We start from the raw sequence: 23,439 nt of genomic DNA on the forward strand, positions 1-23,439 counted from the left end.
AGGACAAGGACACTGAGAAGACGCACAGGACACTGGCCATTAAGAGGAGCATAGTGAGAGAATTATACAGACTATTGGAATATTTTAATAATTGCTCATAGAAAAATATAAGACTATCTGTAACTGAGCTACAGCTATATAAATATCGACAGATGAAATGTGAATTGCACCAGCTCCTCCTTACTCTGACTAATATTCAAACAGCTATTAGGTGAGCCTAAGGGCTTGGGCATCCTAGGGTGGTATGTGTGTTTGTTTGTGGGGGTTCTCTCAACACCAGATCTCCATGCTATACTGCAGTATGATTTTGAAAGTTCCTTCAGTTTTAAAAGTGGGTTGCCATAGAACATGGGTAACTGCTATTTGAGAAATGCAAGTCCAAGACACTTTTGAGCATACAGACATCCCTTGCCAACTGTGATTTTGAGTATATGCGAATAGGAAATTGTGACAGGTCTTGCCAACCACGACCCGAGTATCCGCGTTGGCGAGTCTTTTAGTGATGGGGGGAGATTCCAGCGATTTGGGGGTGGGGGTGGGTTCAGAGGTTTGATCTGCTCATTCCTCCTAGTGACCCTTGCTGACCTTGCTGTCCTTTGCCAATTTAAAATGCCTTTGATTTTTTTTTTGGGGGGGGGGGTTCAAAAAATGTCCTGAGGTTTGATCTGTTCATTCTTCTTGGTGACTCATGGCGATATTACAGATTTTTAAAAAAGCTTTTTTGGGGGGGGATTTCCCCTTTATTTTTAGGACTTTTTGCGGCCATGGTTCCCCTAACTCCCTCTTTCCCATAGACTTAAATGCCTCGCCAATCACAAATTTGCCAACAGCGAGGTTTTGCAAGAATGGAACCATAGCGCTTGGTGAGAGATGACTGCATAGACTTACTAGTACAATTCTTTGGATCCTAGCCACAGTTTCCAGTGACTAGTTATGTGAAAATAAACTGATGTGGTTGCACTCTGTACAGATCTGTAAGATGGATAGTACTGGTGTGATTCAATTCTTGTTTTCTTCAAGCATGTCTGCATGGCTTCTAATTGGCAGGAAATGTGTTGTGTAGTGTTCAGAGGTAGGAGCTAAATTTGAAGAAAATATTACGTGCAAACGTCAGTGTTTCTTTCTAATGACCCTGGATTTTTTAAAAAAAACAACAACTAATGGCTTTAATGCCTATCACTGTAGAAAATAAATATTGTTTCCTGTCAGTTTATGAGCAAGAGAGAATGTACAATAAAATCATTGCTATATGCAAGTAAATGCCCATCCTGTCCTTCAGGAAGATGGTTGCCATCAGTGATTTCTCTTCTAAAGTAAGTGTTCAGATAATTTATTTTATGGGAGCTCTGTGGCTTTGATGGATTGCAGTTTTATTGCTATTTCCAGAATATAAATGGAAGATCTCTTTGGGAGGGGAAATTCGCTGGGGTGGTATAGTTGGGAGGCAACTAAAGAAATGAGAATCTGTTCATAAAGTAAAGGCAGAGAAAGGTCTATGCATAGAAAATACTTTGAATATTTTTCCTTGGTATTTCACTTTGTAAAGTGATTGTTTAAGCAGTAGTAATAAGGTCCATGTACTGGAATACAGGGACATTCAGTAGAAAGCTAGATTCTGTTTTTCAATATGCACATACTGCTGGCTGCCATCCAGACTAGTATTGCACTGTTACAACAGTGGCTGACATACGCAAGGGACAATTTTCAACCATCTCTCATCTCTGAGGCCCACTGTGCCTACCAAAAATATGTTGCTGAAGGCTGTGCAGCCTTCAGACATAGTACAGTAATTTATCCTCCTTTTCCTGCCCTGCTTCCCTTTCCTTCATTTATTGGATAATTATGGTAGTGGAGGTAGGTAAGAGGGTGGGATACTAGGGATGTGCACAGAGCATTTTGTGCAGATCTGGGGAGGTTGGAGGAATTTAACTGGAGGAAGGCAGGTCTTACTGTCCCTCCATTGCTCCTCTGCCACCCCCTCACCTGAAATCGGGATTCTTTACCTGGTGCGCTATGCCAATCAGTTCACCAAGCGAAGACCGTTTAAGAAAAAGCTTTATTTATCTCTGCAGAGTAAAAAAGAGCCTGGCTAGATGCTGGGAATCGTTTCCAGAAAGACAGTGCAGCCCCAAGATGGAGGCTGCTCGAGATTTTATACAAAATGGATACAAATTTCACATATTCAGCAATAAAACAACCTGACAGTCAGCAATAAAACAACCACCACCATATTAGTTCTTTGAAGATCACAAGCAGGCATTGTGTTAGTACCCTAAATTCAATGTTTCGACAGAGCTGGTTCTTATCAACTTCATTCCTGTCTCTGATCACAGAGGCTATACAGGAAGGCACACACATTTATGATATGTTACGAATTGCAAGGCTGAGACAGAATGGCTGGGAACAAGCAGACCAAATGGTTTCTACATGCAGATGAACAAATCACAAAATGGAGGGGAGAGACTCTTGCTCTGTGTATGTCAGAGAAGAATCTAAAAATGGTGTTACAAATGTCAGCTTTAGTTATGATACTTTCTCAAGCTAAAAGGTACTTTCTATTTTTCAAGTGCTTGTATTAAGCAGCCAGGCTGTCTGTTTGAAAAAGCTACGCTGCTCCAGCTGAGTCCTAGGTGGCCAGATTTGGCTTTAAAAAAGCCAAATTCTGGCTTATGGCCCATTTGACACGAGTATACCCCTTAGGTTCTGGCAACCCTTCTCAGTAGCCTTTGGCAGCATCTGGAAATAGCATCTGAGCATATGCAGACGCCGTCTTGAGTGGTCTCCAGGGTGTTGCAGACCACTCAAGATGGCGTCTACACATGTTCAGACACCATTTCCTTCTAGACACATTTGTTTGCACAGGCTTGTAATTAGATACTGTTTTAATTGTGTTTTAATAGTTTTAATTTTTTCATTTTAATTCTTGAAATGTTTTAATCTTTTATTGGCTGTTTTTATTGTTTTGTGAACCGCCCAGAGAACTTGCATTTTTGGGCAGTATAGAAATGTATTAAATAAATAAATAGAAATAGATAGATGCAGAACCTTTTTACTTTTTTTTTCTATATGGAGACAAATTAATCTCCATTGGGCAATGTACATGATAAAGTATTAAGAAATATCAAACTTAGATATATATTTTTTAAAGCTGTGAGATGGGCACCAGACCATATCTGACTTCTGTTTGTTTGATTACCATACGTTGCTATGTTTTGAGAAACAGTCAAGCACTACTTAGAATAAAATTATCTGCTGTAGTAATTAGTAGATCTGATTTTAATTGCAGAGCAGACAGAAGAGGGGTATCATCCAGCTACTTAAACTTACTTAGGGGAAAATGTCTGCTTTATGCAACCAGCTAACAGTATAAGAATCACAGCCCAAACTGTAAAAAGTGGTGTGAGTCATATATTACAGATTGCTTATCTAACCTATATTTCTTAATGCTCCTTAACTTACTGGGCAGCTTTGAATCTACAAATTACATTATTTTGCTTTAAAAGGTCAAACTATTCCTGCAAGTTTAGAGATTAAAAAGTTGAGGGGGTGGGGAGCATTGATAGAACTAGCACTGTATAATAGTCCCAGCAACTTTAACTTTGCACATCTCATAATCTTTAGGAGTGAAATACACACTCAGAGTCCAGCCTGTAGAAAACTCATGAGAAAGAATGAGAGGCATTAACCAGCTTCTGATTTTTAAAGAACAAAAACAAACATCGGTATTTTTGTAAGAAGCCCTATTCAGACATTATGTGATACCGATTCTGTTCACATACATCTGTTTGTGTTAATGATTGTTCCTGTGTTCATTTTAAAAGTGAACCTGGGTACAGGCCCCTCAAATGCATGGTACAGAGAAGAAGTGTACTGCATATCTGTGTTCAACACTATGAATAACTGTATCGGTGTTCAGATCTGTATCTGAGTCAGGAGCGGAGTGAGGCTGGAGGTGGCCCATGTGCGGCCGCAGCTGTGGCCCCTGGCCCCGCAACCTGCCTCAGATGTCAGATGCAGAGGTCCGGCTAGCCACGCCCCCACGTCTGATGTCAGACCCGGCGGAGCATGGTCTCCCTTCCAAACGGCCCCATTTGGAAAGGAAATCGGCCCATGCTGCATTTGGCAGTGTGGGCCAGAGCGACTCTCCCTGCCTTAAAGGCAGGGAGAGCCGTTGCAGCCATGCTGCAAATGCAGCGCGGGCCAATCTCTCTCCTAAACAGGGCCGCACGGTCCCATTTGGGAGGGAGATTGATCAGCCCTGCTGCATTGACAGCGAGACCTGGAGCGGTTTTTCCTGCCTTTAAGGTAGGGGGAGTCACTCCAGACATGCTGCCAACACAGCATGGGCTGATTTCAGCTCTAAACAAGGCCGTGCGGCCCCCTTTGGGACCAAAATAATGCCTCAATGTCTGACATCATATGTGGGGTGTGTTTCTGAGGCCGCACTCGTGGCCCCTGATTGGTGGTAGCCTGGGTTCTTTGAACCCGTTTGCTCAATGGTGGCTCCGCCCCTGATCTGAGTGTACACTATACACTTGTATCAGTGTTGAATATAACATGTGCATAGGCTTGAGAAGCTTTGTCTGACATCAACACTGTTATCTTTTAAGTGGCCATTAATTTAGAGATAAATATACCAGGCAGTATAGAAATATGATAAATATATGTATTGTTATTGTTATTGATCAAATATGATAAGGCAATCCAGCATGCTTGTTACTAGACTCATTTGCTATGCCATTTTGAGAGGTGCGTCAATGCACCTCTCAAACAAAAGAAACAGCCAGTTTCCTAGCCTGCTTGGAAGAGAAACTTTAGCTGGTTGCATTCCAAAAATGTCATATCCTTCTAATAAGGCATTTCTCCATGGCGCCCCTGGGTAAAGCTGTGATGCAATAAAGGAAATGCCCTCTGATTGCATCTGAGCATATACAGAGAGATTCAGGGCAGACCAAATCAGAGGAATAAAAGAGAAAATAGCAAAGAAATGCTAGCTCTCTCCCTCCCCTGTGAAACTGCTTGAAAGGAAGTGAACTTCTCACCCCTTTTTCCCTGTCGGCAACAAGATTGCATGAATAATGATAGCGTGGTGTCCCCCTTCCCATTTCTATTCAGGGAACTGGCTTCAGTAATCTTGTGTGAAATATATTTTGTTTATGGAGCACACAGGAAAAATACACAGGATATAACCTAATCAATACTCAATATTCATGTCCTTTGTGGAGCAAGTAGTAATCCAAAACACTTTAAGCTTTCAAAACACCTTATCAGTCTCCTCCACAGAAACTCTTCAATCATGCCTCCGGATAATTGTGCCTATAAAACCCTTCCCAAAGAAGGCATTGATCTCTTGCAACTTTTGCACTGGCCATCATGCATCCCATCCTGCATCCCATCCTGCTTTGCTCCCATGCATGCTACTCACGTGCACCCGATAGCTTGCCACATGCTTAAGCCAACTGAAGAGAAGGACCCCTGTCTAGTTGAGGTAGATATGAAAAATGGCTTCTTCAATAAAGCAACTCTTTGTTTTCAAGGCATGTGTCTACTCTCTTTTGACCTTTCCAACATGCCCTTTCCCAAGTATTTTACGGTCAACATAACTGTGGGCTGGTCACCCATTTGAAGCTAAGCATAGTCAGGAAGGGTGGTAGTTGCCACACTTCCATGCAGACTCTTAAACATTTTTTGCAACTGTTTTTAGTTGATGTTTTGTGGGTTCTGCTGCATTTTATTGCTTTGTCATAGGTGCTATTTTAAACTGATTTCACACTTGTACCTTAGGTACTTTTCTATTTTAAAATACATGCTACCCTGGGAATCTTGTTCTGAATGGTGGCTTAAAGAGTTACTAAATAAATATTGCTTATGGGTATTCCACAAGTGGGACTTGATGGCTTTAGACCTTTCCCCAGGGTTTGTCCTGCAAATCACCCTGGCTAAAATGAAGGCACAGCCACCTAAAAATGACTTTCCTTTTAATTCATAAAGTGATGCAGGTATCAGCTAGAAAGAGAATTGTGATCAGTGGTGGATTACTGGAGAGGCAGAGGAGGCATCTGCCTATGGCAGCAAAATTTGAGGGGTGGCAAATTTGTCTGCCCCTCAAATTTGTCTGCCCCTCTCTAGGGATGCCGGTAGCAGCTGCAGTGAGGGTGGGGGTGGGGACCAGGAGAAATCCCCCCCGGTGTTTAAAAAAAAAACACGCTGCTGCATGGCGGCAGCAGTAGCTGTGGGGAGGGGGGCGAGGAGGGGAGAATTCCGCTTAACAAATCCTTTATGTTTTAGACAGGGAGGAAGGATGGGATGTGCTGTGGCGCTGGTGGGGGAGGCTGCCGGGGGAGGGGGTGAGGAACGGTCAGTTCCCCTTTTACTGGGATGGGAGGTGGTATGCTCCTTCTCCCAATTAAGTGCACGGGCCTCCCGAGTCCCACCTCTCTGCTTCCTCCACGTAGAGGAAGGCCAGAAACAGGCTGCTCAGCAGAGAGGCTAGAAGCCTGTGCAGACAGTTGGGAGGAGGGAGGGCAGTTGGAAGGAGCTCACCATGCAGTGGCAGTTTAAAAAAATACACTGGGGGGGGTTCTTCTCACCCCACCCCCACCCTTGCTGCAGCTGCCACTGCTGCACCTTGGGCAAAGGGAAATGTTTCCCCTCAACCCTTCTTCCTGCAGCTTACTGCCACCGCACAGTGACATTGTTTGCAGAAATCCTTTTTGCCTGTGGGTGGCAAAAAGGCTAATTCGCCCCTGATTGTGATTCTTGACACTAATCATGTCACAAATCATATCCAATAGATTTTATTTCACCTGCATGGTTACATTCCACTCACTAAATAGCAACAAATGTGCTACTGACAATACCTTATTTCTCAGGTACAAAAAGTTATAATTTGAACATGGGAACAATATAATATTTTAACATCAGAAGGGCAACCTCAAAAATAGACATGCGAGGTGTGCACAACAATGAGAAAGAATGTGCGTTTATGGTGCAGTTCCCTACCCGAAATGCTTTTAGTAATTCTTTCTAATAAATACTTGATGTGCTATTCTTAGCTATACTCATTTGTCTTCTGTTTGTAAAAATCCTTTTTCTATAGTATAAAACGTTTCCCAATTTTGAGAGCGGCTTTCTATTGGTTTCATTTCTAATTTCTTACTCCTTCCACTCAATAATAAATTGTTTGGGGAAGATGAATATTTGTTTTGCTCTGTAAGTCAATGTCATGTCTATTCATATTCCTAAGTGACTTTACTGCTGAATCTTTGCAGTCTTGGGGTCATGTGGCAACTATTAATTAAAAAAAGAGAGAGAGGCATATTTCTTCTGCATACACTGCTGTTTGTGCAAATGAGATCTTGCAGAAATCATGAGCAGCCTTTCTTTTTGGGATGAGTGGGTAGATGATTCTGGTGCTTCTCAGGAGTGCAGGATGCTGCCTGGCAAACACTGTAATTTATAAACCGTTCCCCCAACCTTTTCCATTTTAGACCATTTGGATTTGTAGGAGATGTGTACCTTTGTAAGATGGCACCACAGTCACCATTATAATCCCCTTTCCCATCAGTACAGTTGTGTTTAATATGGTTGGTTGATGGTTGCGCAGTTGCTTGTCCCTGCCTTGTTTGTTCATTATTCCTACTGGTCACATTGTCCCATCACCTGCCTGAATCACACAAACATTACCAAGAAGAGTGAACATGCAAGGCAGGGGTGGGTTCCTCTTCTTCGGAGTCACATCCATCTGACTCAGACCAGGTGATGGACCAACACGACCAAGAAGAGGAGGGAGCAGCCTCCCCATGACGATTGTTAACATAATTCCTGATAGGTTCTTTAGCTTTAGCGTCTTTAGCTTTTTATAATTTTCAGTTTTAATTTGAACTCAATAACTGTGGTTTTTAATCTGACTTTTTAAAAAATTAGTTAATTTTATTACTTTTATTGTATCTGTGTCTATCTTATTGTTGTGAGCCACCCCGAGCAGTAGTGCACTGGAGGGGTGGGGTATACATATTTTAAATAAATAATAAATACATAATTCAGCAAAGAGTAATTGTAAACAGCAATGGAAAGCAAGAAGGAAAAATAAGAGAGAGAGAAATTTAGACTTTAAGAAGACTATACTAGTTAGTAAAAGATATATACAGATAGTTCAAGTTAGGCATTGATGTGGAGACTGCTTCACAATATGGGTGTCACTGTTGGGAAGGCTGAGGCATTGCAAGATTTGGACCCTGGGCCCAATGGGCTCAGGTCCACAGTCCCCACCTCTAATTTAACCTTTTCATGCTTTCTGAAGTCTCCAATTATCCAATGTTCTCCTCCAATTTTTTAGCCATTAACCACCAATGCATCCACCAACGTCAGACAGCACAGAGGACAGGGATACTAAATAATTGATCCAGGCCACTTGCCCAAGCAGTCCAATGCTGTCAATGCCACTGGAGAAGGCCCTGTTCTGACCTATGCATTAGCCAGACTCACTTCACATATGGATCACACACAGATCCGAGCTATTTCAGCAGAACTCAAAGAATGAGGAGATTTGTATGGAAAAGGTGTTCTCTTGAGATATACTGGATATTTCACGATTAAGGGCTTTTGAGATTAAAAATCACTAGCATCTTGAATTTGACGGAGGAGCTAATAGTGGACTGCCAGTCCACTATGTCTATAATACATCTCTTTCTACAGTTTCTTTAGAGATTTCAGTAATTTGAATTAGACTATTTGAATGCATTATTCTTGGTTTTTATGGCATTTTTAGGAGTTGGTAAATGAATAAACTGAGTCACAGTGGAATAGAAAACAAACTGAAATTCATATATTAAAGTAATGGTGGAATAAGTATTAAGCATCTTAATTCCCAAGGCTTTATAGTTCACTGGTTTAATGTTGAAATAGATAAATAATCTTCCTCCTAGTATTTTTCCCCTGTCTGCAGGTTTGGGAATTATTCCCATCACTTTATTAGCACTAACTAAAAAGTCACAAATGCATTTTAATATAGTATCTTCCTCTTCTCTCCAGTTGCTATAAGCTTGCTAAAAGAATAGCCTAGAAATGAATGTAAAGAGGTAATGTGATTATGTAGATCAACCTGAATTCTTCTTCCTTTTTACTTGTATTCAAAATATCAAGGGGCAGTGCTGCGCTGAAGATGTTTGCTCGGATGGTATGCCTTGTCACTTTAGGTCACACATGATATATTGCATTAATTGTCTGTGTGCTGCTGAAGAAATGGATGCCTTTAATATCACAGAGAACTAGCCAGAAAGGTGGTTGTAATTATTTCTGTGTTCTCCTTTATCAATAGAAACCAGTGTCATTTTGAAAGAAGTGACTGTAAGTAAAGACTAATTAGGATGCCTGTTTGATGGAAATCAACTGTACATGTGAGGAGAAAATAACCTACCTAAGCCTAGTGTTGGTCTGTTAACTCCAGAGAAGAACAAATGCAGAGCCAGCAAGACAATATCATATATTTTCACTATGTAATATTTAAAATGTAAGATATTAACTCTTTCTTTGGCTGGATGCTCAAAGAATTGATCTCTGTTAGATGTCGTTATAGTGGCTTGAGTGTTGTGACTATTTCACATCACATCTGCTTTCCTCCCCAGACCAGTTCTACACATTATACAGAACACCATGCTAGAAGTTTGGAGTGTTTCATTTCCAACAGAAAGGGTTGGTGGGTGACATATTTTGGAATGCTGCTGCTCCACATCACAGTATCCCTGCATGTAATATCAGGGAGAGGACTAAATTAAAGTTTTTTCCTTGGTGTGCTAATTTCCTGCATGCAGGGCTGGTCTTAGGGCTTGTGGTACCCTAAGCAAAGTTTGACTTTGGGACACACACACACACACACACACACACACACACACACACACACACACACACAGGCAAGAAGCCTGCTCATTATCGAGGTCAAATGACCAGCCTGTGCTGGTTTGAGGATATAGTGGGAGAGAGTCCCCAGTCTATTATGGGAACAAAACTCTAACATGATGGAAAGATGCTGCTGTCAATTTGGAAATCCAGTCTGAGGCCGTTTTTTTAAAAATGAATACTGAGGCACTCAATTCATATTCAAGAGAGGGAGTATAACTTATGAGATGAACTGCTTATTTGGGAATGAGGTGTATTATATTCTTAAACCACTATGCAGTTCTCCAGGGGTGCAATACAAGAGGGAGAGAAAGAATAATTGAGCATACTATATTCTGGCACTGTTTATTCACCCCCAACAAGAATTGGTGCCATAGGCAACTGCCTAAGTCTGCTTAGTGGATGGGCTGGGCCTTGCAGTGAGGTTTTTTCACATCAAAAATACAATCCCTACATGTAACTGAAGATCCCATGAACTTGCTTTTTGTGTGTAATTTGTCAAAAGGCTATTCTCTGCCACAAGATGTGGTGACAGCCAACAGCCTGGATGGCTTTAAGAGGGGTTTAGATAAATCCATGGAGGACAGGTCTATCAATGACTACTAGCCTGAGGGCTACAGGCCACCTCCAGCTTCAGAGGCAAGATGCCTCTAAATACCAGTCACAGGGAGCAGGGGAGAGGGAATGCCTTCAGCTCTTGCCTGTGGGCTTCCCAGAGGTATCTGGAGGGCCACTGTGTGAAACAGGATGCTGGACTAAATGGGCCTTGGACCTGATCCAGCAGGGCTTTTCTTTTGGTCTTATCCTAAATGGAGTAATAGAAGTTGATGCAGATATTTCATTTAGTTAAGGTCAGAGGCCTTTTGGGGACACATGTTTTCCTGAGTATGCAAATATCCTTTCTGCACAGGAAAGAACAGAGTAGTTTTTTCCCCTGGGCCAATAAAACTGACTTCTGCTGAGCTCCCTTTATGGTACTAATTTGAAAGACCAAATCTGTGTGACGGAAACTATAATTACAAAGTGCTGTGTTGAGTGGTCAGAAGCGGTGGCTTCTATTGCAAGATCAAGCCAAGTGAGAGAACTCTTGCCAGAGCTGTTCTGTTTTGGACTTGGCTGGTTTGATTCTCATACAGAGCTGGCCACTTTTGCTTTAATTTGCACTGTCATTTATATAGACAAGTATAATTGTTTCTTTCTTTTTGGAGAGGTTTCCTACTGTGCTTTGGTTTTCTACACATTTTGTTCTATTTCATTTTATTTTCTTCTACAAGGATATTGTGGTGTGTAACTCACTTCTTTCACACAATTGTGCTTCCATCACAGATCAGCTTGTGATGCCTCGCCGTGAGATTTTGAGACATTTCTAGCGGTTAATCAACCCACTGCCACCACTTGAGGAAACTTCTAGCACTCACCCTGATCGCTCAAGGATATCAGGATAGCTGTGTTGTTTCGGCGCAACAATCCTTCTGTCTTCGTTTAGGAATTGACAGTAAAAGTTGCCACACAGGATAAACAACTAAGGATTTATTCTCGTTTGAATTACACTAGAGTTACATTTCTCTCTTTTACACAGAGCAACATAAAACACATCTTCCAACCAGTAACAGTGTCACAGTAACTGACTTTAACTGTCACCAACTGTCTCTCCCAATCTGCATATGGAATCCCCACTGCCCACTCACCACAATGCTTTTGCTGCCTTTACTACATGCAGCACAAAACCTCTAGTATAACTCCATACCTTACCCCAAGCATCGATACAAACAAGTATTCTCTAGCTGAAATTCTAGAGCAAGACAAATCCCCATTGCACCTCATAGCTATCATGGATAGAGCTTGCTTATCATATGAGCACTTGTGCTTCTTAATGGATACTCCCCCGCCCCCCAGATTGGCAGCACTGGGCTCTAGGTGGCCAAAGCACATTCAGGTTGAGTCCCTACAAGATCAGGCACTGTGTTTTCAGGGAGCTCCAGAAGTCATTAACCAGAGAGTCAAGGCATCATGTGGAGTACGTCTGCCAGACAGGATATCTGTCTAAAGCTGCAGAAAGATATGGGACAGGCAGACTGGATTTATTACTCTTGCTGTTTTAATTGCTGTTGCCTCTAGGGGTGTGCACAAAACCTATTTGCCCAGTTTGATTCAAGTCCAGACTGGAGTCAAACTGGATTGGGCGTGTTTGGTTTTGTGCACCCCCAAACCTCCCTGGTTCAGCTTGAGTTTGAGCCAGTTCAATTAAAAAAAAAACTCATCACCAGGCCCAGGGTAACTTTGCTGCCTCTGGGGGGTGCTTCTGCGGCTGTGTGGGGTCTCTGAAGCTTCATCCCCCCACCAGCCTCTCACGGTCTTCATAGGGCTAGTTCGTCCCATTTTGGGGCCTTTCCAGCCCTCTCCTGGTTTAATTTTTTAAAAAATTTTCGAAAACCAGACTGGCTCCATGCCAGCCCAGTGGGTTCATCTCAGGGTTGAGCCAAACCAGGCCTATTGCAGCTCGAGGGCAAACCCTCGACCCAAACTGGTTTGATGGCAAACTGGCTCGATCTCGAGCCAGTTCGCACATCCCTAGTTGCCTTCTGGTCAATTACCCCGAAAAAGAGAGTTTGTGTTTTCCTCCCTGGCCATGGTTTTTCAAAGTTGTAGCATATATAGGATATCAACTAACAAATACATCTTATCCCTTTTACAATTCAGAAAGAAACAGCATAAGGTTTGACTTGGTCCTAAAATCTGTAATTCCAATAAACTATGGATAAAGTCAATTTTTTAACCAAGTTTGTTGGTAACTTTCTTTCAAATTTCTGTGAGAAGTCATTTTTGTTAAAAATATGGTTAACCATATATGTTCATATCTGTTCATTAACGGGGATGGATCCAGTGACTTTCCTTTGTCAGCAATATAAATCTTAGCCCCAGCCAATGAACAGGAAATAAATTCATACTAATCTTTTAGTGTAATGCCTTTTAGTTAAGCCACAATGAAGAAAATGGAATTAAAAGCACTTAATACATTATGGGGCTATTCACGTGTGCAGGCAAACCCAGGCTAAAGAAGCCCAGCCTGGTTTTTGCCAGCATGTGTGAACCGCTGGGAGCTGCATTGCTCCTGGTGGCAGCACAGCAGCAAACCTGCTTAGAGAGCCCACTACTTAGCCTGAGTTTTTGGTGTGAGGGCACCCTGAAACCGGGCTTTAGTGCTCACGCGTCGGTGCCGCACAGCACTTACATGCAAGTAGCCTCCCGGGAAGTGCTGAGAGGATTCCTATAATGCACCCCGTTCTCACGCGGTGCATTATAGAAGTTCCAGGGACTGGGAAGATGCATCCCATCCCCTGACCCTCCACACTGCTAGCAGAAGCCAGAAATCATCTGGGTGATCATTCCCACCCAGGAAAGAGCCCTTGATCATCTGCTGAGGAGGTAAGCATTTTAAGGCTCCCTCCCATGCAGATTGGAGCCATTTCTCACTGATTGTGAGAAAGGGCTCCATTTCTTCTTAGTTTCCCCCAATATTTCATAAGAACATAAGAACAGCCCTGCTGGATCAGGCCCAAGGCCCATCTAGTCCAGCATCCTGTTTCACACAGTGGCCCACCAGATGCCGCTGGAAGCCACAGACAGAAGTTGAGGGTGTGCCCTCTCTCCTGCCTTTACTCCCCAGCAACTGGTACTCAGAGGCATCCTGCCTTTGAGGCTGGAGGTGGCCCACGGCCCTCCGACTAGTAGCCATTGATAGACCTCTCCTCCATGAAGTCATCCAAACCCCTCTTAAAGCCATCCAGGTTGTTGGCTGTCACCACGTCCTGTGGCAGAGAGTTCCACAAGTGGATCACGCGTTGTGTGAAAAAGTACTTGCGTTTGTTGGTCCTAGACCTGCTGGCAATCAATTTCATGGAGTGACCCCTGGTTCTAGTGTTGTGTAAAGAGGGAAAAGAATTTCTCTCTCTCCACTTTCTCCACACCATGCATGATTTTATAGACCTCTATCTTGTCTCCCTGCAGTCGTCTTTTTTCTAAACTAAAAATCCCCAGGTGCTGTAGTCTTGCCTCATAAGAAAGGTGCTCTAGGCCCCTGATCATCTTGGTTGCCCTCTTCTGTACCTTCTCCAGTTCAACAATGTCCTTTTTAAGATGTGGTGACCAGAATTGTACGCAGTACTCCAAGTATGGTCGCACCATAGTTTTGTATAAGGGCATTATAATTTTAGATGTTTTATTTTCAATCCCCTTCCTAATGATCCCTAGCATGGAATTGGCCTTTTTAACAGCTGCCGCACATTGAGTCGAGCTGTCCACCATGACCCCAAGATCCCTCTCCTGGTCCGTCACCGACAGCTCAGATCCCATCAGCGTATATGTGAAGTTGGGGTTTTTTGCCCCAATATGCATAACTTTATACTTGTTAACACTGAACTGCATTTGCCATTTTGTTGCCCACTCCCCCAGTTTGGAGAGATCCTTTTGGAGCTGTTCACAATCCATTTTGGATTTCACTACCCTGAAGAGTTTGGTATCATCTGCAAATTTGGCCACATCGCTGCTTACCCCTGCTTCTAGATGATTTATGAATAAATTAAAGCACCGGTCCCAGTACAGATCCCTGGGGGACCCCACTTCTTACTTTCCTCCATTGTGAAAACTCTCCATTTATACCTACCCTCTGTTTCCTGTCTTTCAACCAGTTAGCAATCCACACATGTACTTGTCCCCTTATCCCATGACTGCTAAGTTTCCTCAGGAGTCTTTGATGAGGAACGTTGTCAAAAGCTTTTTGGAAGTCCAGGTAGACTATGTTCTTCTAGGTGCTTTACAATTTTATCCTTGAGGATGCTTTCCATCAATTTGCCTGGAACGGACGTTAGGCCAACCGGCCTGTAATTTCCCGGATCGCCCCTGGATCCCTTCTTGAAAATCGGTGTTACATTTGCTACTCTACAGTCCTCTGGTACAGAGCCTGATTTCAGGGATAAGTTAAATATTTTAGCAAGGAGGTCGGCAATTTGACATTTGAGTTCTTTGAGGACTCTGGGGTGGATGCCATCCGGCCCTGGTGATTTGTTAGCTTTCAGTTTTTCCAGACAGTTTAGAACATCATCCCTTGTCACTTCCCTCTGACTCAGCTCTCTAGCCTCCATCCCTAAAAAGCCTGGTTCAGGAACAGGTATATGCTCAGTATCCTCTGCCGTGAAGACAGATGCAAAGAACTCATTTAGCTTCTCTGCAACCTCCATATCCTCCTTAATAATACCTTTCACTCCCTCATTGTCTAATGGTCCAACTGCCTCCCTGGCAGGTTTCCTGCTTCTGATGTACTTAAAGAAGTTTTTTGTTATTCCCCTTGATACTTTTGGCTAAATGTTCCTCAAACTCTCTTTTTGCCTCCCTTATTTTCACCTTGCATTTCTTTTGCCAGAGTTTGTGTTCCTTTCTGTTCTCTTTGTTTGGACAGGCCTTCCAATTTCGGAAGGAAGTCTTCTTCCCTTTTATGGCTTCCTTGATGGTACCCGTTAGCCATGCTGGCATCCTCCTGGACTTAGTGGTACCTTTCCTCCTTTTGGGTATACAGTCTAACTGGGCTTCTAGTATTGTGGTTTTGAGTAAACTCCATGCACTCTGGAGCGAAGTGACTCTCCTGATTTTCCCCCTCAGCTTTCTTTTCACCATACTCTTCATTTGGGAGAAGTTTCCTCTTCTGAAATTCAAAATGTCTGTGTTAGACATCCTTGGTGATTCCCTCCCCGTATGTATGCTGAATTTGATGGCACTGTGGTCACTGTTCCCTAAAGCGCCGATGACACTGACATCATGCACCAGGTCCTGGGTGTCACTTAGAATTAGATCCAAGGTCGCCTTCTCTCTGGTCAGTTCCATGACCAACTGTTCTAGGGCACAGTCATTTAGCGTATCTAGAAATTTGACCTCTTTGTCCTGACTTGAATGTGAATTTACCCAGACTGTGTGTGGGTAATTGAAATCACCCATGATTACAGCCCTGCCTCTCCTTTTCGCCTCCCTGATTTCCTCCTGCAACTCCCAGTCACTGTCGGCATTATGATCCGGAGGGCGATAGCACATCCCCAGTAGCACGTTCCCTTTCCGGTCTTGTATAGTCACCCACAGTGTTTCTGTGGAGGACTCCAGTCCACCTAGGTTTTCTAACTTGTTAGATCCTATCCCTTCTTTAACATTCAGTGCTACCCCTCCTCCAAGACGCCCCTCCCTGTCCTTTCTGTAGAGTTTATACCCAGGGATAACAATGTCCCACTGGTTCTCACTGTTCCATCATGTTTCTGTTATGCCCACTATATCTATTTCTGCGTTAGCAACCAAGCACTCCAGCTCACCCATCTTGACTCGGAGGCTTCTGGCATTGGCATATAAGCACCGATACACTGAATCTCTCCCCTGAAGTATGCTATTCTTTTGACTCTTTGACCTGCTGGCACAGGCTCCCATCTGCTCTTTATGCGGTTCTGCTCTGTCCTGTTCTGTTTTATCTGAATTCTTTGTAGCCTCACACTTTAAAGGATGGCTTTTGCCAAACGGGATACTGCCCAGCTCCCATCGGCTGCCCAGCTCCCATTTCAGACCAAAAAGACTTGGTATAAGGGCAAGACCAAATTATATGTTGATCACATTAGCTGACTGTCACATCCAAAATAAATATAACTGCAAATTATATGTATGCCAAATGTGCAGGTGTGATCAGACTTTTAAACTCTGATTTTTTGGTTGCGTTTTTTGGGGAGTGTAACATACTTTGGAAGTGATTACTGAGCAAGATCTGAAAATATCAAAAAATGTAAAGCCTCACACTGTTAATAAAATTTACCACCTCTATCAATCATGTCATTTATTATATATTATAATATAATGTTATAATATCTAGATTTGGTTTTCTCAACTGGATGCTGATCTGAAATTGGAGGATGTGTCATTTATGACCTTGTCATGGTTAGAGATTTTGAGACTGGATACATGCTATATATGTATCCAGGACACATGGATATCCTGGGAGTTCAGAGCTTAACTTCCACTCTGTTTCATCTCAAACAGATCCCTGTTACTTAAACATAAGCTGCCACCATCTCCTCTTAGGGAAAATTATATCCCTTCAGGCACAAGGTTTGGTGTTTCCTAACTCCCCTCTTTATCCTCCCAGTCCTTGCCAAGCAGGATCCAAGTTAGACCCTCCCATAGAAACAGGTTTGCTTGCTACTCAGTTGATCAGCAGACAGGCACATGAGAGAATGACGATTTCCAGAACACCTCAGAAAGCCCACTCTCAGAGTTAGGTTTCCTTTATAAAAGTTTGTTAAACTACAGGAACAAGAGATTACGTTGGAAGAGATGGTTTGTTTTATTATCAGAAATAAAAGGAAACAGTTTAGTTATCTCCTAGCATGTTCTAAGAATCCAACAGATGTATTTACAGACAGAGATTTTCCAAGTTCAGGTTCAGCATGAAATGATAAGAGCAGCTGACAGCACGAAATGTTTAATGCACACCTGGGGCAGCAGCAAGCAGGCACTTTAAATGGAGGGAGGCAGGTCTTACCAACACCTCCGTCGCTCCTCCACTGCTCCAGTGCAGAGCAGTCCATAACAAACAGCCCCACTTTCTGTTCTTACAAGCTACACCATGCAGGGGTTTCCGGTTTGGAAACAGGAAGTTCCCTGGTCCCAGCATCCCACATGCATTGTCATAATGTAAATAGATCTGCGCATGTGCAGATGCCATCTTGAGTGCTCAGCAGTATTGCTGAGCACTCAAAATGTTTCAGCCCGGGCAACTCAACTAGTTTTGGCTCCTTGAATTAGAGGCACTGAAACAATTCATGCACATCCCTAGCTGACAGTTGCAGGTAAAACATATAAGATTTAAGCTTGGGGTGGGGGAATTTTCCTCCAATCCGCAGTAAGTCACATGGGTCAATTGGACAGCTGCTGCCCCCTGAAAGAGGTGAGACCCCTGGAGGTATCAGAGTCTCTGGGTCTCACATTCTTGCTGGGTTCAAGGGAATTTAAGAAAGCATTTCCCCCATGGGGTAGAATATAACAAGTCCAGGTAAGATGCTCATTTCCCCTGTGCTAGACAAGTATAGGGATTATGGAAGTGGAACATAGGAACACAGGAAGCTGCCATATACCAAGTGAGACCTTTGGTCCATCTTGCTCACTATTGTCTATTCAGACTGGCAGTGTCTTCTCCAAAGTTACATTCAGGAGTCTCTCTCAGCCCTATTTCGAGATGCCAAGATGGAATTTGGAACTTTCTGCATGCAAGCATGCAGGTGCTCTTCCTGGCGTGGCTGCATCTCTTAGGAGGAATATCTTACAGTGCTGACACATCCTAAGCAGGTCAGACCCTGTTTAGTAAAGGGGACAATTCATGCTTGCTACCAGAAGAGAGGAGAGCTGGTCTTGTGTGGAGGAGAGCTGGTCTTGTGGTAGCATGCATGACTTGTCCCCATAGCTAAGCAGGGTCTGCCCTGGTTGCATCTGAATGGTAGACTTGATGTGTTAGCACTGCAAGATATTCCCCTCAGGGGATGAAGCCGCTTTGGGAAGAGCAGAAGGTTTCAAGTTCCCTCCCTGGCTTCTCCAAGATAGAGCTGAGAGAGATTCCTGCCTGCAACCTTGGAGAAGCTGCTGCCAGTCTGTGAAGACAATACTGAGCTAGATAGACCAATGGTCTGAATCAGTATATGATAGTTTCCTATGTTCCTATGTTCCTAAGACCAGCCCTCCTCCTGTAGATTCATTAACCAGTTCTCCTCATGCAAGAGAAAAGTATGAGGTGGACATGACTGGCTCATCTTGAGTTTATGGGGGACTCCCATAATGCATGTTCTCTCTTTTTCCATATAAACCATCTCTGTTTTCCATGCAGAGAGAAAATCAGAGATCAGCAGCATGATAAAGAGTTATTTTTTTGAGGGGGGATGGGGAAGCAGTTTGGTGCAAATCACCCCGACCCTGTGTGCTTCATATTGCAGAGCTAAAAGAGCTCTCCACAGCACGTGGATGACTTCCTAGCACACTGCCTCTGTCTTAGTCAGGATGTCAGCCCCCATGTTTTCTTACGATCCCCCCCATATGTTCTGTAGTTGTTTTGTAAATATTTTAATGCAGAGAATGTTAAACAAGAGGTTACATAGATTGAATAATTTTTCTGACACAAATGATGGCTTTTGCTTTAATTTGGGGGGTTTGATCCCAACTAAGGTCATTTTTGCTTCCAGCTACTTTTGGAAATGCTAATGCTTCAAGGGAATTGTCAGAGCACACCGAGGAATGTAAATCTTCACATGAGGGTAGTCTAGAGCTCTAAACTCAGGTCAGGAGTGGATACGTAGCCTGAGATTAATTGGCTGCCTGCCTGAGTGTCTGTTGTTATCCCTGAACTACTGATAAGTAAATTTGGGACACTATCTTCAGGATTAATAATTGCAAAACTCGGCTGTGTTCTGCATTTGGGCTGGACAAAAATAGAAGTTATGTTTAAAAAACCCCACCTTCAAATAGAGTTCTTATAGTCATCTTTCTGAATAATCTTTGCATAAGGGCATACAATTCTATTGGACTTTGGGAAAGTTTCCTTTATTCATGGTGAGTTTAAACTCAAGACTGGCCTAACACTTCAGGCCCTTTTTAGAACTGGGGGAAGTACAGGTTTTCAAGGATAATAGGAAGCAGTAGGAAGGAAGTAGAGTTATTTAATAAAATCTGTATTTGTCCCAGGCAGCCCTGTTTCTGTTCTATATTTCTTGTAAACGGGGAAAAATAGAAGGCTGTTTTACCTCCCTTGAATACCGTGCTCATTGGTAAGTCTGGTAATTTTGTCAAGTGTCCGTTGCCTGGCTCTTAGATTTTTGGGGTGGCTCCTAGATCCAAAGAAAATTTGTCAAGGTCTCATCAATTGATGAGCCTTATATGAGGACTGCAACAACACATAATTGTAATGAAACATAATATCTAATGAATAATTGTCATTAAGTGTTGCTGTTTTAGATTTTGTTTTAGGATTTATTACATAGCATGAAAAATATGTTCTTGAAATGTGTCCAACTTGTTTGAATACCCATTGGTTGATTTCCTGAGTTTCTGCTCTTGATGAAACTGCTGATATGGATTTTGTCCACACTCTTTGCATCCTGATGGTACAAACACAAATACGATGGGTCCGGCTGCTAAATAGGACAAGCCTTTTAAACAAGACTATTTGAATTGTTACAATATGTTACAAAATAGGTTGGGAATATCCTCCATTGGCTTCTAATGGATGTCATTAGGAGATGGCCCATGGGGCACGCACCCCCAATGAATCTCATCATGTCAGTCACCTCGCTCTTGCATGATCTCTTCCGGAAAGGAAGTAGACCAGTGAAGGCACATCATAGAGCCCCCAGCCTTACCTAGCTCTCTGCTGCTTCCACCTTCTTAGGTGCTGTATTATAATATTATAGACTTTAAAAAACATACATACTTATTCTGGGGGTGAGGGTATTATTGAGTTTAATGATCAAACAGGGAGCTGTGGGCCCAGATCTTTTAAGTACCTAGCAACATCCCTGCTAAACCTCCTGAGATTCCACCCCCCAAACTTTGTGGAGTAATTTCACATATAGCACTGGAGATACTGTGGAGTTGATTTGGCTTTTCAGCATGTCAATAGCATTGTTTTGGGAATTAACATAGCCCAATAAATGAAACCAAGATTCATCAATGAAGAGTATTACATTACATTATCAATGAAGAGTATTACATCCACTAGATTTCACTGGAAACAGCAGCAAAATGTTAAGTGTTTTGCAAAGACAGGCAGTCATAATTCATGGGCCACACTTATCTTGTATGGCTTTAACTCGAGTTGGTGAAGTGCTCTTTTGCAAGATTCCTTATTTACACTCAACCACTTTGCTAATCGTTGAACAATGTCTTTGGGCTACGTATGAAACACTCATGGATTCCATTTAATTTCTCATCACTCACAACTCTCTTAGGCTAATTCCATTTCAGCAGAGTAATGGATCCTATGGTGCAAAATCTTTTAACTAAGTTGGGCCTCTCTTATTTGTATCACCATGTACTAGGCTCTTGCATAAAACTGCAAGTGGAACAACTCTGTTTCTGGTTTGCTAATCTCCCCCCTCCCCCTTCCCAACCTCTTCATGGCAGCCTATAGGCTTGCTGTGCCCTGCTTTATAGGAATAGCCATGAAGTTGCTGCTGCTTCTGCTGTAACTTGAACTATTCCATAAGTTGTCAGTGTGCCGTAAGGTCTTTATTTGGCCAGATATTATTACAGTAAATGTTCACCTTCTGCTGATCTTCACATCTCATGTGTATTTGTCTGAGCTGCAAGTTAAATCAGAAACAAAAGATAGAAATGCCATTTGTTTAGAGTGGATTACGTTTTGACATTTTTTTTCCTTTAGTGATAGAGTACATCATGGTTGTCATAGCAACTTGCAGTCTGTTCCATTAGCTGCCTAGTGTCAGTTATGAATGCAAGTTTTGATGTGTGAAAATAAAAGCTGGAAATAGTGTGATTCATCACTTAAAATATATGCATCCAATTTATTGGCTAATTAGGCTTTTGTTTCGAAATTTTCAAATACTTCAGATTGTAAAATGAAAGTACTACATGAATGATAAATAAATTATATACATATTTATTGGTTTTATTATGGCCCAGGGCTGAAAGCATCTGTGATGAGGCCACCTCATGTTTGGAGTGTTAGAGTCAGTGGTCCCTCTAATTTTTTTCATCTCTGTGCGGAATGAGTTTTGTTCTGGACGGCAGTATCAAGGCACTCTGTGCGCACATGCATTCAGAGTGGGGCCTTCCTAATTCAACCGGAGCGGAATCTAAAATTAAATGAGCAGACATTGAAACACTTGTGAGCACATGCACATGCCTTAGAGGGAACAGTAGTTAGAGTCCCTGTACAAAATAACTTTGCATCAGCCCTGGAATGTGAACATACAGCCCCTTCTATTTTTGTCTATCACATTGCATTTCTTAGGAATGTTTCATCTTTTAGGCTGCTATCTTTGCAACTCAGCCTCTTACAGGCTGTGATACCGTATAATTAAATGTACTCCTCACTTCCCTGAGCAGTGAGAAATTTGAGGGGTGCATTCTGGCTTCCTTCAGCAGAGAGATCACTGGGGCTGATGGTGTCTTTGTAATATTGGGTTTATTTACAATTATACAGATTGATCATTGGATGGTGATACCTAGAAGAGCACTGCTACTGCTAGTGTGTTTCTTCACTATGAGCCCCACCGCCCATTGAGATCATCTGGAGAGGTTTGTCTGCAGTTGCCTCCGGCTCCTCTGGTGGCTACTCAGGGACGGGCCTTCTCCGTTGCTGCCCCTAGGCTTTGGAACACACTTCCTGCTGAAATAAGAGCCTCCCCATCTCTTACAACTTTTAAAAAGGCAGTCAAGATGCATTTGTTCACCCAGGCTTTTAATTAGACATTGCTTTAATTGTGTTTTTAATAATTTTAACATTTTAAATTTTAATTGTTGTAATGTTGTAATCTTTTTATCTCTTTTAATTGTTTTGTTGTAAACTGCCCAGTCACTTGTGTTTTGGGTGGTATATAAATGTTTTAAATAAATAAATAATATGAGCAGCAATAGGTTTCATCAGATCCCCATAGATAAAACGTTGCTTCAACTATTTCCCAGCTTGTCTTCCAGCCTTTCCAAACTCAGTTTGTGTCTCTTTCTGTCCCTTGCACACTCAGTTTTCCACACTGCAGATTTTTATTCCTCAACACACACATGGTGGTGGCAGGGTGTTTGTGTGTGAATCACTTTTCACTTTCACATCAACCCCTCCCATCAGGTGAATGTCATTTCCCCAGACTTTAAGGCTTTCCCTCTTCAGGTTACTTCATAAAATTAACACCTCCTTCAGAGCCATCCACTGGACAATCAGCCAGCATTCTGTCAAATAAAGTGATGGACAAGTAGCTATTAACTGATCAATATAATAATAGTTTGCTTCAGTCTTTTGAAGTGCCATTGGCCTGGATGACACCTTTCCATCTGACATGATCAGTAGCAGTCAATATTAAATAGTTTTTGCTATAGTTACATTTCTTTTGTAATTTCTCTTGGTCATATCCTTACAGTTTTTGAGCTTTAAGCTTTATTTGATAAGACATCTGTTAGCACTCGGCATACATGATCCAGCCATCTCCTTTTTTATGATTGCAACTATTAACTGAGGCTAGACTTGCTGTTCTTGGCAGACAATAGCCTTACTTATCTTTTAATTAGCACTTCTAATGCACAGTGATTTACAGTCATAATTCTTTCATTATTAATAATATAATAATTCTTTTATTATTACACACACACACACACACAATCAATCAATTCAGCTGGACTAGTAGCAATATTCCTATTCTACAGATGAAGAACTGAGACGAAGAGATGCCAGTACATTAGGAAACCGAACACTGTGTAGCACTTTGATCATCAACTTCATCTCACTTGCTAACACTGGTACCC

General features: G+C 42.3%; 1 protein-coding gene and 1 long non-coding RNA gene across 13 annotated transcripts in view; one reads left to right on the forward strand and one right to left on the reverse strand.

Annotated features, from left to right (window-relative positions):
* Window positions 1-11,495, reverse strand: part of LOC128326086 (uncharacterized) — a 45,696-nt gene extending 34,201 nt beyond the window's left edge. Inside the window, exon 1 of the long non-coding RNA XR_008307842.1 lies at window positions 11,316-11,495. This is a non-coding gene — a long non-coding RNA (uncharacterized LOC128326086). The remainder of the gene's footprint in view (window positions 1-11,315) is intronic.
* Window positions 1-23,439, forward strand: part of NAV3 (neuron navigator 3) — an 840,967-nt gene that overhangs the window by 298,008 nt on the left and 519,520 nt on the right. The gene's annotated exons all lie outside the window — the stretch shown is intronic.

This window comes from Hemicordylus capensis, chromosome 5, assembly GCF_027244095.1.
Source record: "Hemicordylus capensis ecotype Gifberg chromosome 5, rHemCap1.1.pri, whole genome shotgun sequence".
NCBI classification, from domain to species: Eukaryota; Metazoa; Chordata; class Lepidosauria; order Squamata; family Cordylidae; genus Hemicordylus; species Hemicordylus capensis.